The sequence below is a fragment of the Anoplolepis gracilipes genome, chromosome 5 (assembly GCF_047496725.1).
Source record: "Anoplolepis gracilipes chromosome 5, ASM4749672v1, whole genome shotgun sequence".
Classification (NCBI taxonomy): Eukaryota; Metazoa; Arthropoda; class Insecta; order Hymenoptera; family Formicidae; genus Anoplolepis; species Anoplolepis gracilipes.
Genome location: NC_132974.1, coordinates 9,412,206 through 9,428,082, shown reverse-complemented (window position 1 = coordinate 9,428,082; position 15,877 = coordinate 9,412,206). Strand labels below are relative to the sequence as shown.

The window sequence follows — 15,877 nt, the reverse complement described above, 5'->3', positions numbered from 1 at the left end:
GCAAAACGTGCCTCAGGGGCGGACTGTCGCCCGCTGATAAAGCATTAGGAATCATCAGGCGTATTGTGCTTACGCGAGCTCGTAAATAACCCGAGTTACTTACGGGTACCGGGCCCGAAAATGCCGCCTCGCTCGGAAACTCGCAAGCCCCCATTACACGGCCGACCAGGCTGCTCCTGCTGCGACTCCGAGACAGTTTAATGCTAGTCGCGAGAGGGTGGTATGATGGTGATCGAGGCGCCGGCGAGGAGAACGGATGGGCGGAAAGGGAGAAAGGTTCGGAGGGGGTTTACGCAACGGTGAATGATGAGGGCACCGAATGGCGGTCACTTGTTAATGGTACGTTCGAAGCCCCGAAGCTTAAGGGTTGCATCGCGACACCAAGTCCGTTCCGAGTGTATTGTAAATTAAATTGATACAGTGCCCGCGACCCTCATCATCTTATTCCCTAATCTCTCATGACATGCGCGCATTGGTAATTTGTATGCGTTAAATTTAGCTAATTTCGAATCACTGAAAATTTGTCCATAAATTAAATTAAATTAATTGAAAGCTTATTGATTAAAATTTGTTAACTGAATTGCCTTCGTTCATATATGATATAAATATTTGCACTTCTTTGAGCAGGATGAAACTTTTATACAAATAAAGATTGCTCGTTAAATAAAATATTGAAGCGGTTTTTGAAAAATTATAAAGTTTGCAAAATTAGAAATAAACCTGTATAGCTACATGTATAACATACAATACAAAAATAGTTATATATAAATATGTGCGCAAATTGATAAAGTTATGAAAAAATATAAACTCAAAATAAGAAAATTTAAAAAACGATCCAACAAAGATACTTATAAATTTTAATAAATAAATTTAAAAAAAAAATACTTATTTCCAATACATACACGAGAGTTTAAGTATTACAAAATTAACAAATCATAATAAAAATTATTCTCTTTTTGTCCTACCTATTTATAAGTAAATTTAATATTTATATATATGTAATTAATTAACTTTTAAAATAAAATTAATATAGCAAATTTTTTTGTTTTGTGATCAAATATTTATTAAATTTTTATCCTACTTTACTTGGAAGGTTTCAATTATTATATAAGTTAAATTATATGAATATAGATGATATACCTATTATAAAAAATTCGGACACTGTTGCAGATGAAATAAATGTTATAAATTATTAAATATATTATAAATTACTTACTGCATAATTGTTCCACTATCGACCGATTCCTCCTTCTCTAGTTCATCTTCTTCACTCACATGATACTTTACTCACGCAAACATGATTTAATTACGATCGAGCACGCACTAATTAGCAAAGTACGACAATCGTGTAGAATTTTATACAATCTTTTTATATAATCCTGACGTTAAACACACGCGACACGCACTATACATTATATTCTGACAAGAAAACCACGACGTTAAAAATTATGACATAAAGTTATAAACTCAACATTTGATAAATTTATGCTACTCGTTGTATGTAATATTATCTCTGTTAATAAAAAGTAAACGTACTCATATTGTAAGGAATTTTTACTGTGCATACTTTTAATGAGTGTGATCACGTTTCTCTCTCGAATGATAATGCGACGACACATGGAATAACTAGAACTATTGCTTCCTTGCTACAGTCTCGCCACGAAATAACAATAAGATTAGCATGTAAATTGTAAATAATAGCGTCGCAGAAATCGAAAGCCAAACATCGTCCAAATATTAATTCCTTGTCGTTACAAAAATTTAACGCATCGTAGAATAAATTTATGCGAAATATTCTATTCCTCGAATTTTTTAAGTTAGTAATCAATTGTTCATGCATCATAATTTTTCATTATTTCAATCACTCGATATCATTTCGTGTATTACTTTGCGCTTTCACAATACTACTGAGCTTGTAAGATGTAGCGTCGCGTCCTTTTGTATACATACTTGGTATGTCAAGCTGAAATGTTCCCCTTCCCATACGACATCAAGGAGAGGAAAGGACAAGGACACACAAGATTGTTATTATTCGATCAACGTTCGTACATTAAATAATGTGTATTATATGTCGTCCGTTATTAATAAGTTTTTCTAATTAGCAGTTTTTAACAGTGTCTTACCGTAAAATTAATTTTTCTTACATATTCTAAATACCGAATATGATATATGATTATCGAATTACATTTATTGGCGAAAACTTTAAAACACGATGATGCGAAATATAAATCTATCTGATAAGCACTAATTATGTTACTAATTATGTTTGACGTATCAGTACTTGATCGGTATTTAATGGCATTTTGAAATTTTATACGAATATTATAATTAACGATTATTATCGATTCGCAAGATTATTAATATAATTATTTCGCAACAAATAGCTTGTGAAAGTATCACGACGACGACTGGTTATTTATCAAAACAGATATTTTGGATAATATATTCATTTGAAATGAGAATCGAAGCAAGATATCAGATAATCATAAATTATTATTATATATATATATATATATATATATATATATATATATATATATCAAAATTTAGAATAATAATTATTTCGCCAATGTTCTCTCTTTTGTCTCATGAATTCGAGCATATTTCACACTGTGCTTTAAAATTTTCATTAATTTAAATGTAATTTAATAATCATTTTTGGGCTGAGAACAATAATACACTAATCGCAGAATCGTGTCATCAAATAACGAAAAAGCAATAATTTGAAACATTCGAGAAATAGAAATTTATTTCATATGTTAAATATTTTATAGAGACAATACTTAACTGTCATATTAGATATGTTCAATTTTTGTTTTCTATGTATAACATGCTATTATTTACATAGATTATTTATATATAGTCACTACGTTATCATTTGCACAGCGAGATTTTAAAGAAATGACAGCCATTTCAAGTGTATCGTCACATTATCCTTTGAAAAAAAAATGCGTAATCATATCCTTTAATTATAATATTTATACGTAATACATAATTATAATATTACTTATAACAAATATTACTTATAACGTAATAATAATTATAATATACTACGTATTACAGATTATATGTATATAATTAAATATTATGTTACGTAGTATATTATATTAAACTTGCCTTACAATACAACTATGCGTATACTATGTATTAATAACAGAGGTTAACACGCGATGAGTAGAGTGTGAATTGGTCATGCGATTTTCGAGGATTAAATGGATCGTAACTTATTTTTCGTGTTTTCTGGTAATATAATAAAGTGCGCGTCACGAGCGATTAATATCAGGAGTGCTAAGCAAAGTACGGTCGTTGATTAGTACGCTCGCGATCATAATTATTTTCGTGAGTAAGTGTGATGTATAAGTGCCATGAAAAAGCAATAAAAAATGAACAAAAAAGGAGGAGCAGGTTCGAACAATGGCGAAGTAATCGTGATAAGCATTTTATATTTATTTATTATCTGTAAAATTAATTGCTAGTTTATTATCGTGATAATGCTGCACTTTACATCAATGTATAATACGTGCATACAAGATTTTCTCTAGAAGAAATTTATTTTTTCAAAAAACATTTACGCGTAATTTTTCTATTAAAAATATCCGCTTAAAAGACAAATTAAATTGCGTGCAAAAATGATATTTTTTTAAATATTATTTTTTAAACATTTTATACAATTTAAATATTTTGTATTTTATAAATCAACGTTGTATATTACAACTCCGCTTTTGTACATTATATTTTATTTAATATCGAGATTTGATAAGATTTATATCAGAGGCAAGAGTTATATTGTCGACATACAAAAATTTGAAGATAATGATGGATGCAACAGTAAGATATTCTATATTATTTATACGTGTAGACTACAGTTCATAGTACTAGCGAATATGGAAATTTTATTTCAAGAATTTCATTTAAATATAGATAATATGAATTGAAAAAAAGTAAGATCATCATTATCTTCTATATGAATACCACCGTTGCTCCCAAGAAATCCGTTTTTATACATAATTAATATAGCAGTTAACATATTATATCTAGTTTTTCTATTAATTACATAACTCAATTTAATAGTTATTAATCATATCAAAATAATTTTGCTACTGCGATATGTTTTAAAATCTCGCTAACTAGAAAGTGAATGAATACAAGTTCGTTAAATTTCTATAGCCACGTGATATGTTGCGCATCCATCTTCGTGCTGCAAAGCATCTCGCGAATAGCATAATGGTTTTTACGGCTTAATAATAAATTTACAAGTTGTTACTCCGACCGTGTACGCGCGTGCGATTAATCTTGTCTAACTAGATGACGTTTTAGAAACTCGTGCCGTATAGTAAAGATTAATCACCCGTATTCCAACGTTACGGTATGGAAAACTTGTATAACCAAAGTACAAGTTTTCAGATAGGACGATGCATCGTTGAAATCTTTTCTGAAAATGAGACATTTTTCATAACGCTCTGCTTTAAAAAAACAAAAAAAAAAAAAACAACAAAAAAAACACTCTTTCGATAAAATTAGGATAGGTCGTTATATACATGTCCATGTAGGATATTGATTTCTAATTTACTAAGCATAACGCGCGCGAAAAAAATACGTATTGTATTTTTATTATTATTTCTCATAAGTAAGAAAAATTAGGATAAATCAAATTTCTTTTTTATAAAAATAATCGCAAACAATTAATTAACAAACATCGAATGCATAGTTATTTTTACATTTCATCTACACGTCAATTATGATTAAAGCACGGTTACTGAACTTTGTACACACATTTGAATATTAAATATAGAATAAAGTTTGATTAAAAAAAAAATTGCCATCTATAGAAAGCTAATTTTTTCTCTTTGTTAAATTTTTGGTAACGATTTTGTTTTCTCATTTAACATGAGTTCGAATTCATTGAATTCTACATAAAGTTTATTAAGTACCAGTTTATTACAAAAGTAGTCTTTAAGGCACACAAGTATGTTGATGAATAGAACATAAAATATAATTTATCATTTAGATACGTTTATACTCAGTTTTTTCTAAATTTGTCTGACAATAAGATAAATTCAATTTTAAAGTTCGAAAAATTGTTTCGATCCTTTTATTTATTCGTGTTTCTGTACTGTATATCTGTACTGAAATTTTTAATTCTCACAAATACAGGTCAGTATAATAAAAGAATCTAAAAATAATTTAAAGTATGTCCCCCACCGAATTTCAACGATGTCGTTCGGAGTAAAATAATTATTTCGTGTTCGCTCAATCGAGCTGCAGTTTAATGCTTGATTTGTCAGTCGGTTTCGATTGATCGCCATCCATAGACTACCATCGATGACCGGCCATTAACGGATTTGATGGAAGCGCCCAACGCAAAGTGCTAATAAAATGTCCGAGAGTGTTAACGATCTTTTCGTACGTTTAGTGCGTTTTATTATGGCCCCGACTACTTATCGCGTTTTCGTCACGCTCGCACCAGCATCAAAAAGCATCGTCGTTTCCGCGACAATTAACGGGAGCTTTTTATTTCCTCTTACCATCTTTGAACCGTTTCCTCGCGCGTTCCTATCGCAAGACCACGCCCGCCGACGTTTTTATCGGCCACACTTTATTACCTGCATTACCGCCGTAAACTATCGAGCCAATGAAGGATGCGGTGTGGAAAATGCGAACGTACATTCTGCACACAGCAAACTTCCCAATAATGTTTGCACTGGTGGTGCGATCTTTAAATTATCACTTTATACTACCAATCTAGATAGGTAAACCAGTAAAACGCAATACATTGCTGCCGCGTTAATTATACTTTCATTTCACTTTAAAAGAAAATTTCAATTCTGCATAGCCAAGAGAAAGAGAGAGAAAAAGAATGTGCTTTAAACATATTATTCTATGTTTAGTTTAAAAAAACAGAAAATAAAAAAAAATATCTTGATGCATAAATGTATATATTTTTATTTTTTATATATGCGGTAATAAATAACAATTAATTCTAATATTAATGAGAAATAATATTATTTTATTTCAATTTTCTGCCTGTTATTTTTAAATGATACGTTACACTTGGTATAAATGTTTTTATAAATAAATAAGAAATCATTAAAATGTTTAGCGAATATCCTCACAATTCACGATAAGAGAAATTTATCGAGCTCATAGACAATATTTTGCTTTTAGTTTCAGACGAGCTCTAGACAAAAGGTACATTCTCTTCTTCTTCGAATAAAGAAGATACTCAGCGAACGTTTCCTTTTATACAAACATTTCCGATCGGCAGCTTCCGACAAAACGATCCGTTCGCTTTCTGTCATTATCTAAGTTCGACATAGTTACCCTCGGGTCATTACGATCCTAATAGCAAAGTGGCGGCTTCCGATTTCCCAAATACAGGTTCATCACCGTAATTCGTGGGTTTCCAAAGAGAGTCGAAAGTTTACCGCCATAATGTGACGTGTAACCGATTTACTCGCTGGTTTTCACGTAGCTACAAATTGAAAACGAAGAGAGCGGAAAGCGTAGGACGTGTGCGCAAATTGTGGGGGCGTGCTCGAAAATCCACCAGCGATGTCGGTGTACAATAAAAAAAAAAAAAAAAAAAAAAAAAAACGCCACCATGGCGGATACATTAATATACATAGAGCATCGTCGTCGTCGTCGTCGTCGTCGTCGTCGTCGTTTAGACGTTCGCGAGGCTCTTTCGTTACGGCTGTCTGAATTTATCCGCGAATTCCCTTTGAGCCAGGCAGTCATTAACGCCATAACCACCGCAGGCGTCGGTGGTACTTTCCCTTCCATCTTCGCCTCCGTCTGCCTTACATTCCTGCCTTTTCCGGCGCCCTCGTCGACAGCGACGAGAGCTTCGAAGAAAGGGACAGACACAAACAGGCATTCGGCTATAGCGTGATTTTCGAGATCACTCCGCGATGCGCAAGACAGAGGGTTGCGGCGGGGATTGTGCGTCGACCTGATGTAATTAATACTCGATGAGCCGAGTGGTAATCTTAGCGCCCTTCGTGCCACGTCGCTGCATCCCTCGCGCGAACGGATCTCTCTTCTTCGGTTATATTGGCCTTCTGGATTTATGGTCGCACTGCGCGATTGCTTTTACAGACTCGTATTAGTCTAGTCGGTCGCCGTCTATCGGTAGTGTGCGATATCTATGCCGGGATGAACCCGGGGGGTGAAAATCCGATATAAAGCTATCTGCACGGTTCATCGAATTAAGTAGCAATAGCTATAGGAATTAATATTGGCTGAGAGATGATTAGAGATTAACTTTTTTTATTTGATGATCGCGCATGTATGTACACAATCAATGTTATTAAAAATATACTTTAATTGTCATTATCTTGGAATTTTTTATATTTCTTTATTCATCAACGCATGTGCTTTGCTGAAGTGATTCACTGTGATGATTACATTATATTTTTCAAAGAAAAAAGTCACGTTTTCGTGGAACTAATGCGCCATATTATTTTCGAAAAATGACTTATTCGCAAGGTAATTAGAACATTAATAATTGTGGAATAATATAACGTCTACGTGGATCGAGAATGAACACGTAAAAATGATTTGTGGCTTCTAAATGTGAACTCTCGGCCAATCAAGTTGTACATATACACTTCTCCCTTGTGTACGATTGAGAGAAACGCGATTGCGATTATACGGGCGTGCATTCAGCGATTGTTTCTCCCCGCAAGTCTCGGGCGAATCCCATTGTTCGTTGAGCCGATGCAGCCCAGTTCCACGGCGCCGGCGTTGCGTATCGTGCGAATCCGCACTCGCGGTAAATAACAAATGGGCCACGTCCACTGCGTAACCATGATCCATGATCCATGGAAGCAGCGGGCGGCTATGGTTGCGGGTGAAAGCGCGATAATGCCGTGAGCGAACCGTGTTGGTGCAGCGCCATTTGATCCGCGACGGAAGAACGCACTCTCTCTCATTCTCCAGCGGAATCGGAGCTTCATAGCGGGACGCGAATTCAAGCTTATTCAAAGTGAAAATCTTGATGCATTTGTGCAACAATGCGCGAATACACGCAAAGGCAAAACCGAGAATCTTGTCCTCTTTCCGCGAATTTCAAATATTCCAAATTCTTAGTTTCGTAATTAACGATTATATATTATATGTATATATTTTTATAAAGAAGCAAGAATCTCATTCTTGGCAATTCTTGAATTGCTGTTTCCTCTAAAAGTTTATTTACAGCAGGCATTTTTATTTACTGGATTTTTTATATAATCATTTTTTTAATATAATATTTGTGCTAGCATCGACATTGATGTTACTACGTAAAAGCATACGTAAAAGCGTGTCTGAAAGCGTACCATTATTCACTATTATCCAGCTAATTTAGTATGTTAATATTTTATGCATGTCGTATAAAAAACAACACATTATTAAATGGATGCAGTTTTTCCACTAAAAATAGCACTCTGACAAATATACATGTACGCTTATCTCTCACAATCCGATAATATTTCACAAATTTCTAAATTGTTTGATGTAAAAAGCGAGTTTTTCCATTGCATGTATAAAAGTTGACATAATCTTGCAAACGTCTCTTGGACATCTAGATCTATTGTAAATGACTTTGCGCTGTTGAGATATTAATATTTTATTCTCATGTCGAGCGACATTCCGAGTAGCTATAACGAAATCCTCGTTAAAGTTTGATCGATGTGAACTATGGTAACCTTTAAGAAAGAAAGAGAGCTCTCGGAGGTAACCAAGTAAGAGGACAGACGAAAATCTTTTCGCGTGCTGGAAACCCATTTTATTCCTTCTCGCCCGACATTGTAAGCGACGTTGCATGCACGCGTATCCCCTATGTTCGGCTCGGCCCGATTTCGGACCGAATCTGATTCAAGCCAATTTCAATGGTAGAGGAAAATGGTCCTCGAATCCTCTTTGAGTGCCCGACTTTAAATTTTCGATGCAATCTACGAAGCGTCGTCCCGGAAGGGAGGTCGACGCGCACATAGTTGAGTCCTCTATATTTTAAGATCTATAGAATGCACGCCGAGTTTTGCATCTAATACGACAGTACGAGAATGCATGCTACGTTGAAACAAGAAATCCAAATATCTCGGCGAGCGATGAACATTCACGTCGAATCGATCTACAGAGAAAGAGAAAGAGAGAAAGAGAGAGAGAGAGAGATACATCGTTTCGTCTGCATTTCCTTTTAAACAATTTTACTTTACGTACGCTTGAACGGACGAACTCAGAATCTCAGAGATGACGATTCATACAGATTTCACTCCGCTCTCGACATTCGTCGAGTTACTGCGAGTTCGCGTATGTATAACTTAATAAAACGCTCCGTAATTCGCTTTCGAAACTATCTCAACGTGTACTATCGGTTTACATAGGGACATGTCTATATGCACAATCTTATCGAATTCCCATAATTTCAAGCTGAACTATCAGCATATTTTTAGCAACGATCAAAGTTAAACTTGGAAAATCTCAAGAACTAAGAAAATCACGGAAAATATGAAAATACCGATGTATTAATACAATTTAATATAAAATGAAATTCGTGTAAACAAATATTTGTAATAAAAAACTGTAATATAAATTATAATTAAATTATTAAAAATTTTCTGTTATAAAAAACTATTAAAAATCTTGTACTTTAATTATTATACCATAGAAAATTATATTCTCTCTACTCAAAAATATCAACGAAACAGAGAAAGTTATCGATTTAAAACGCGTACACACATTACAAGTATTAAACGATCGATCTTCGTTAATATCCCCAAAGGTAGTTGTAACATAATGTTTTCGAAGAAGTAACGATGTATGACACAAAAGGATATCCTCTGTTATAGGATTGTAGACAAATAACATGATTTTATCTGCTATCTTAGTAAAGCAGAGATCAGCATAACAATTTCGTCTCCATCATCGTGTCTTTTACAAGCGAGTTCCGCGACTCGACAGTACACGTGGAGGTACGGTTGAGAGATAAAAATATCTCTTGCGCGAGAGAAAGCTCGCCTGGCATGAATAATTCAAACGCACTTCCTAGATAGCCGTGTGACAATCGGGAAAAAGGACGGTCAATCGTTCGCTTTATCCTTCCTTTCCGTGCCACGCTTTCGCGGGTCGTCGTCACGACGACGACCGAGAGTGAGCATCTCGAGCTCGAGCGTGAGATGGAAGATGGAAACGTTTCCATGGCGCCGTCGCGCCGTTTTTATTAACGATCGTAAAATCGTTCAATGAATATCCAGTTATTACGGCCGGCTGTAGCTGCTTTTTGTCGCGCGAATCTATACGTAGTACAATCATAATTCGATAAACGATAACGCAGTCGGTTATATGCATATGTATTACGTAGGCCTCGGCAACGGACGAAAAGAGAAAAAAAAAAGGAAAAAAAGTAGGCAAGGCAGTCGGTGCGCCGCGAGCAGCCCCAATGCAGGAAGCACATAACAAAAGAACAAGGGAAGGCTGCCCACAATGAATAATGGATAGACGAAATATGCTGAACCTCTCCTCTGAGTATATATAGAGCGTGCTTTCCGCCTGGATCCTTCCGCTTGTTCTACTCGCGCGCGCGTGCAAGAGAAAGAGAGAGCATAGGGAGAAATAAAAGATAAAGAACAACATGTTGCCGCGGGTAAGCTACTCCTTTCAACCCTCCGGTCGTAAAAAGTAAAACGTCGGGTGTGAAATCTCATCCACCGAGCATCGTGACGTCAGACATGCGCGTCTACGTATCTGTAGTAAATATAATATGTGCGTACGCGCCGCGGGTAAGCTCTCTCTCTCTCTCTCTCCCTCCCTCTCTTTCTTTCTCTTCCGTAGAGAAAGCTGAATTATTGTAACATATACGCAGCATTTATGCGATAGATATTCTGGAGCATGGCGTAGCTGAGAATTACGAGCAGTGGGCTACTTACTTTAATAATGTATAATTAGAAAACCCAAATGCACATTTCATTATGTGTAAATATTATCAGGGACTTGGCAGCTCGCGTGCTTTATGCGCGGCTGTGGTCGAAGCCTCTCTCCTCGCGCTACGTTTAATATGTATTTCTCCCTTCGTGTGCTTAAAGCTATCCTGCGGCTGTTGTATTTACATTTTACATACGTATATACGAGAAGCACGAGTAGAACGCGATTGCTGAAATAAAGAAATAATCGAATTTATCGAGCGAATATCTGAGGATCAATACGCGTGTGCATTGCAAAATATGTAATTTTCATTTTATAAAGATTCGATATCTCGTGAAGCATACTAAATTAATATTCACATATGTATATCCTGATCAGCCCCACACACACACACACACACACACACACACACACACACACACACACACACACACACACACACACACACATATACACAAACACAAACAAAATATATATAACATATTTTATATCATAAAATTTATATTAAAAATATAAAAATATAGAAAATTTGTATGGGGATGTACTTTTAGAAAAAGAAAAGTTTTATCTAAAAAAAAATTTGTTTCTTATGTAAATTATATAAAACATCCTGTATTATCATTTTTCGGAAATCAAAGATGTGTGCGCTGTATGGATTTTTAAATATAAAAATTTTTATTACACAAATATATAATTTTTTATTAATGTATATGTTATAACCAAAAGAGAAAGCACATATTCCTTTTTGTCATACATCGATAAACCAATCATTCAAGTAAAAATATTATGATTTAAACGTAAGCGTTTAAATTATCCTTGTGAGTTTAATCCCCATGTCCCTCTTTCTCCCTCTCTTTGCGCTTTCTTTTGTACTTGTGTAAATGCGCTTTCGTGCAACGTAATTCGTATTCCGGTCGGAAGAAAGGTATTAAAAGGGTGATCCTCGTAGCTCAACACTAGGGATTAGCAACGGCGACTGACTTCCCGTGGACACGGAAAAGCCGCCAACGCGATGTAAACGCGCTGCTCTCTTTTTCGCGTTTTCTTTATCTAACGCTTCGCTAAGTTCGCCATATTTTCGTCTTTTCCAGCTATTTCGCATTTCCTGTCACGTTTCGCCTTTCGCGTTTCACACGCAACAACGACGAAACGTGATAGCAGATTTCGCATAGGCGGACTGTTAATTAAGTGGGTAACTCTTCCACCCTTTTTCCCTGATGTTCTTTGTTCCCGCTTCCCTCGCCGCTTGCCTATCGACGTCTCTTGCCAAAAGCAAATGAGAGTAATTGGATAATAAAATAACGTGCAGAGCGCCGGAAACAAATCGGAGGGTGACGAGGACCGATTGATAGAAAATAAGAAAAAAAAAGAGAAAGAAGATGCGCATAGAAGCATAGATGCGAAAATGCGAGGAAAGAGAGAAATAGAGAGAGAAAAAAGAAGATGAAAAAAGAAATGGAAATGAGTGGCAAAAAATAAGAGCGGAGGCGGAACGAAACGGCGGAATAAAAGGATTTGCGCTTTATAATCGTGAGACTGTCTGGCTACGATGAATGAGCATGCCGTTTAAAAAAGATTGGGTCTACCGGATGGCTGGTGGGCTGGCAGCGTGCCTACTGCTTTCACTTCTCTCTTTCTCTCGTTTCGTTAGTCCCTCTACCATCTTTGTCGTAGTCGCGATCGTCGCGTTTGACGACTTTGTCCGCGTATTAATGGATAAACGGATTCGATTTCGAGCCAATGAGCTCGACACGATCGAAATGCGAACTCTATCGGTGGAATCGTCACTTTTATATTACGTGTTCTTTTTGTTGAAATACATCGTACATATTCGTCCATTCGTTACGGATATATATGTGTAGATCGATATTGATAAAAGATACAAGAAGCAATTTTTAATGCCCCGTAATCCTTCAGTGGTTTTTCTCGCCAGAATGTACTTTTCAAATGAGTAACAGAGCAAAGTAATTTATCTGCGTGCAATTCTCAATTTTTATACAATTTAAAAAACAAATATGTGTACCTATATGCGATCAGCAAAAATATTTTGATCCAATCGATTCTGTGCTTCATTATTTAATCCAAATAGCAAAATTTTAATGATAAAAATTAATTTATTAATTTGATGATAATGTGAGAAAATAGCCGCATTAAAAAGCCACGTTATAAATATAATATTGTTGGATGTATATATATATATATACATTATAAGCTAAATTGCACGCGTTTGTTAAATATTGATAAAATTAAAAATAAATAAATATTAATATATATATATATATATATATATATAATTATAATAATAGAGATAAAGTTAAAAATAAATATATAGACATTAATCATAATAATACAATCATTAATAATTTTTATGTGTATTAAAAAAAATCAATAAATAAAATATATCAATCTATAAAGAAAAATCGTTCGATTGATAAAAGTTTAATAAAAATTGAGTGTAAATATTGAAATCTACGGCGAGTTGTAACATTCGCGTAAATAATTGCAACATAAATTGGACATCGTAAAGAAATGGAAACGCTTTTAACCTAAAAGAAGAAGCCATCTAACTTGAGAGGAATAGCACACTTATCGTCAACATTGGTCATTCTCCGTTTCAGATAGGTTCAACGAAGAGCTCTTTAACAACAGCGTAGGTATCGTCTCTGAAAGTAGCAGTCGGCTTTGAAGCTGTTTCAAAGACGCTTTTCCTTCGCTCTCGGGCAGTAGAAAAGTGATAAAAAAAAAAAAAAAAAAAAAAAAAAAAAAAAGATTCCAGGTGCGCAGCCCCGTTAAATTTGTTGACGGCGCTCGGTCGCTCTTGAGTGTCATGTATTTCCGTCGAACGGGAACGTTTCTGTCCCGTGAAATCCTTCGCTTACGACTACGTGATAGATGCGTTTGACGTGAATCGCCTCGTCGGCCACGCCGTCGAAAGCGCGATAACGGACTCCTCGTTTTTCACATACGAGCAAAGCCACTTGTTTTTCCTCCTTTTATATGATCGACGTATTTTTAAACCATAGTGACATGGTAACCTCCAACCAGTAATTTTACGAGAGATATACTCTATGAGATTACTCAAAGTAGTACCTTTTATCTTAATTTTCGTATTTCTTTTAGAGAGAAATTATAGGATATATATTACCTTATCAATAAAACTACTAATTTTATATTATTTAAATATTATTTATATTATTATTATTATTTTTTATATTATAATGTTATTTAAGTAATAATGAAAACTGGAGTAAAGCAAGAATGTATAAAAATTAATACATCAAGATTATCTTATTTAATGAAGAGACATTGTTCAATTATTTCAACCGGAAATCTCAACGAACGACGACAAATAACATCATCGCTTATAACATCGTCTATTGAATATCTAAGTCTCCACGTGCTCTAGCAGCGGCATGAGAAGAGCCTGAGAGCTACTTGAACCGTGGCACCGGTCAGGGCTCCTTGTTTGCCAACACGGTGGTAATTACTGATACCGCTTTAACGCCTGCATCGTGTCCGCGTCTCAGAGTTCTCGGAGCCATCATGGCGCTACGACGTACCGCAGCCTGTTTATACAGAAAGCGGAAACTTCATCGTACCGATGGACCACCCACACACGTAACCAAGACCTCCATCGTGCGTGCCAACAGTCTCGAGAGCAACCGAAGCAAACGGATACGACGCACGAATTATGGACATAGCGTGGTGTATCGTACGAAACATGACACCCTTGCTTGCGCTATCGAAATTATAACCGTGTAGACAATTTCATCACTGTATACGTCGTCGACTACGTACCGATATATGGGAATCGATCTGGTCATCGAGGAAATATAATTCATTTTATTTGTATATATTTTTTTGGAATGGCGAAGAAATTAATGTCACTTTTTATCGCAGTTGATATATATTCTTGCAGCCCACGATGGAAAACTTTACGAAATAAACAGATTATCAATGAAATTACAAGTACTTTCACAAAATGTATTAATATAAATTTATTTTTATTAAATGGAAATATTATTTTATTTATATTATTTATTTTTATTAAATGCAACTATTTTTAGACATTTAGCAATTGGAAAACATTGACTAAAAAAAATTGTTATGGGAAAATCAGATTATTTAAACGATACCATAAAGAGATTTTCTCTTTTCTTTCCGTATATTGTTATTATACTTTCACATTTTTGTAAAATAAATATTCTCACCAATAATACCAAAGCATCGCCAAGCCTATCTTTCACATTCCAGGAACGGAATGATCGAGATATCTGTAACGCACGAATGCATATTTCACCAATAAGTACAGGCGGTTGTTCAAAGCTACTGGGAAACAACCGAACCGGATCTACGTGCGGTCGACACACATCGCTTATTCTCGATCGTCTACATGCCGTAAATGGTATCTATGCAATGTAGATCAAATCACCACTGGCGTTTTGCTATCGCTATGCATATTACCTGCCGATTATGATCATCGTTTGCTGATATATACAAACGAGAGAGAGAGAGAGAGAGAGAGAGAGAGAGAGAGAGAGAGAGAGAGAGAAGGAAGAAAAACAGATGGAATCAAAGAAGAAAGAGAACAAAATTTCTATATAACGACATTAAAAAATATGCCTTTTGAATGATTTTACGTTGCTTATTTGTTCTAATTCGCAGTTGTGATTTATTAGATAATAAAAAATAATAATGAATACAAAATAGAAATTATACTTTAAATTTTCATTGATTAATTGACAAAATGGAAATATATAATTCAATAATCTGAATGACTTCAGCAAACAAAGCTTCCCCGATATGTGCAAAGACACGTGTGAATTTTCCAGAGTTTGCCGTTACGACAAGCAAGGCGAGGCAATCGAAATGACACGAATCGAAATAGCGAAGTCCATGTATAGATAGAGAGCAAAGAGAGAGAAAGAGCGCGAGGAGAGAGGAAATAGCGAATGAAGCTCTCGTCGAGACGAGG

The 15,877-nt window shown here is 35.1% G+C and overlaps 1 protein-coding gene across 6 annotated transcripts in view; it reads right to left on the bottom strand.

Moving 5' to 3' along the window:
* Positions 1-15,877, bottom strand: part of LOC140665580 (uncharacterized) — a 310,049-nt gene that overhangs the window by 113,994 nt on the left and 180,178 nt on the right. Inside the window, exon 1 of one of the 6 annotated variants that reach the window (XM_072891859.1) lies at positions 1,217-2,356. The exons of the other annotated variants lie outside the window; for them this stretch is intronic. The gene's annotated coding sequence lies outside the window, so the exon portion shown is untranslated. Of the gene's footprint in view, positions 1-1,216; positions 2,357-15,877 lie in introns of those variants that run through there. 6 annotated transcript variants of the gene reach the window in all.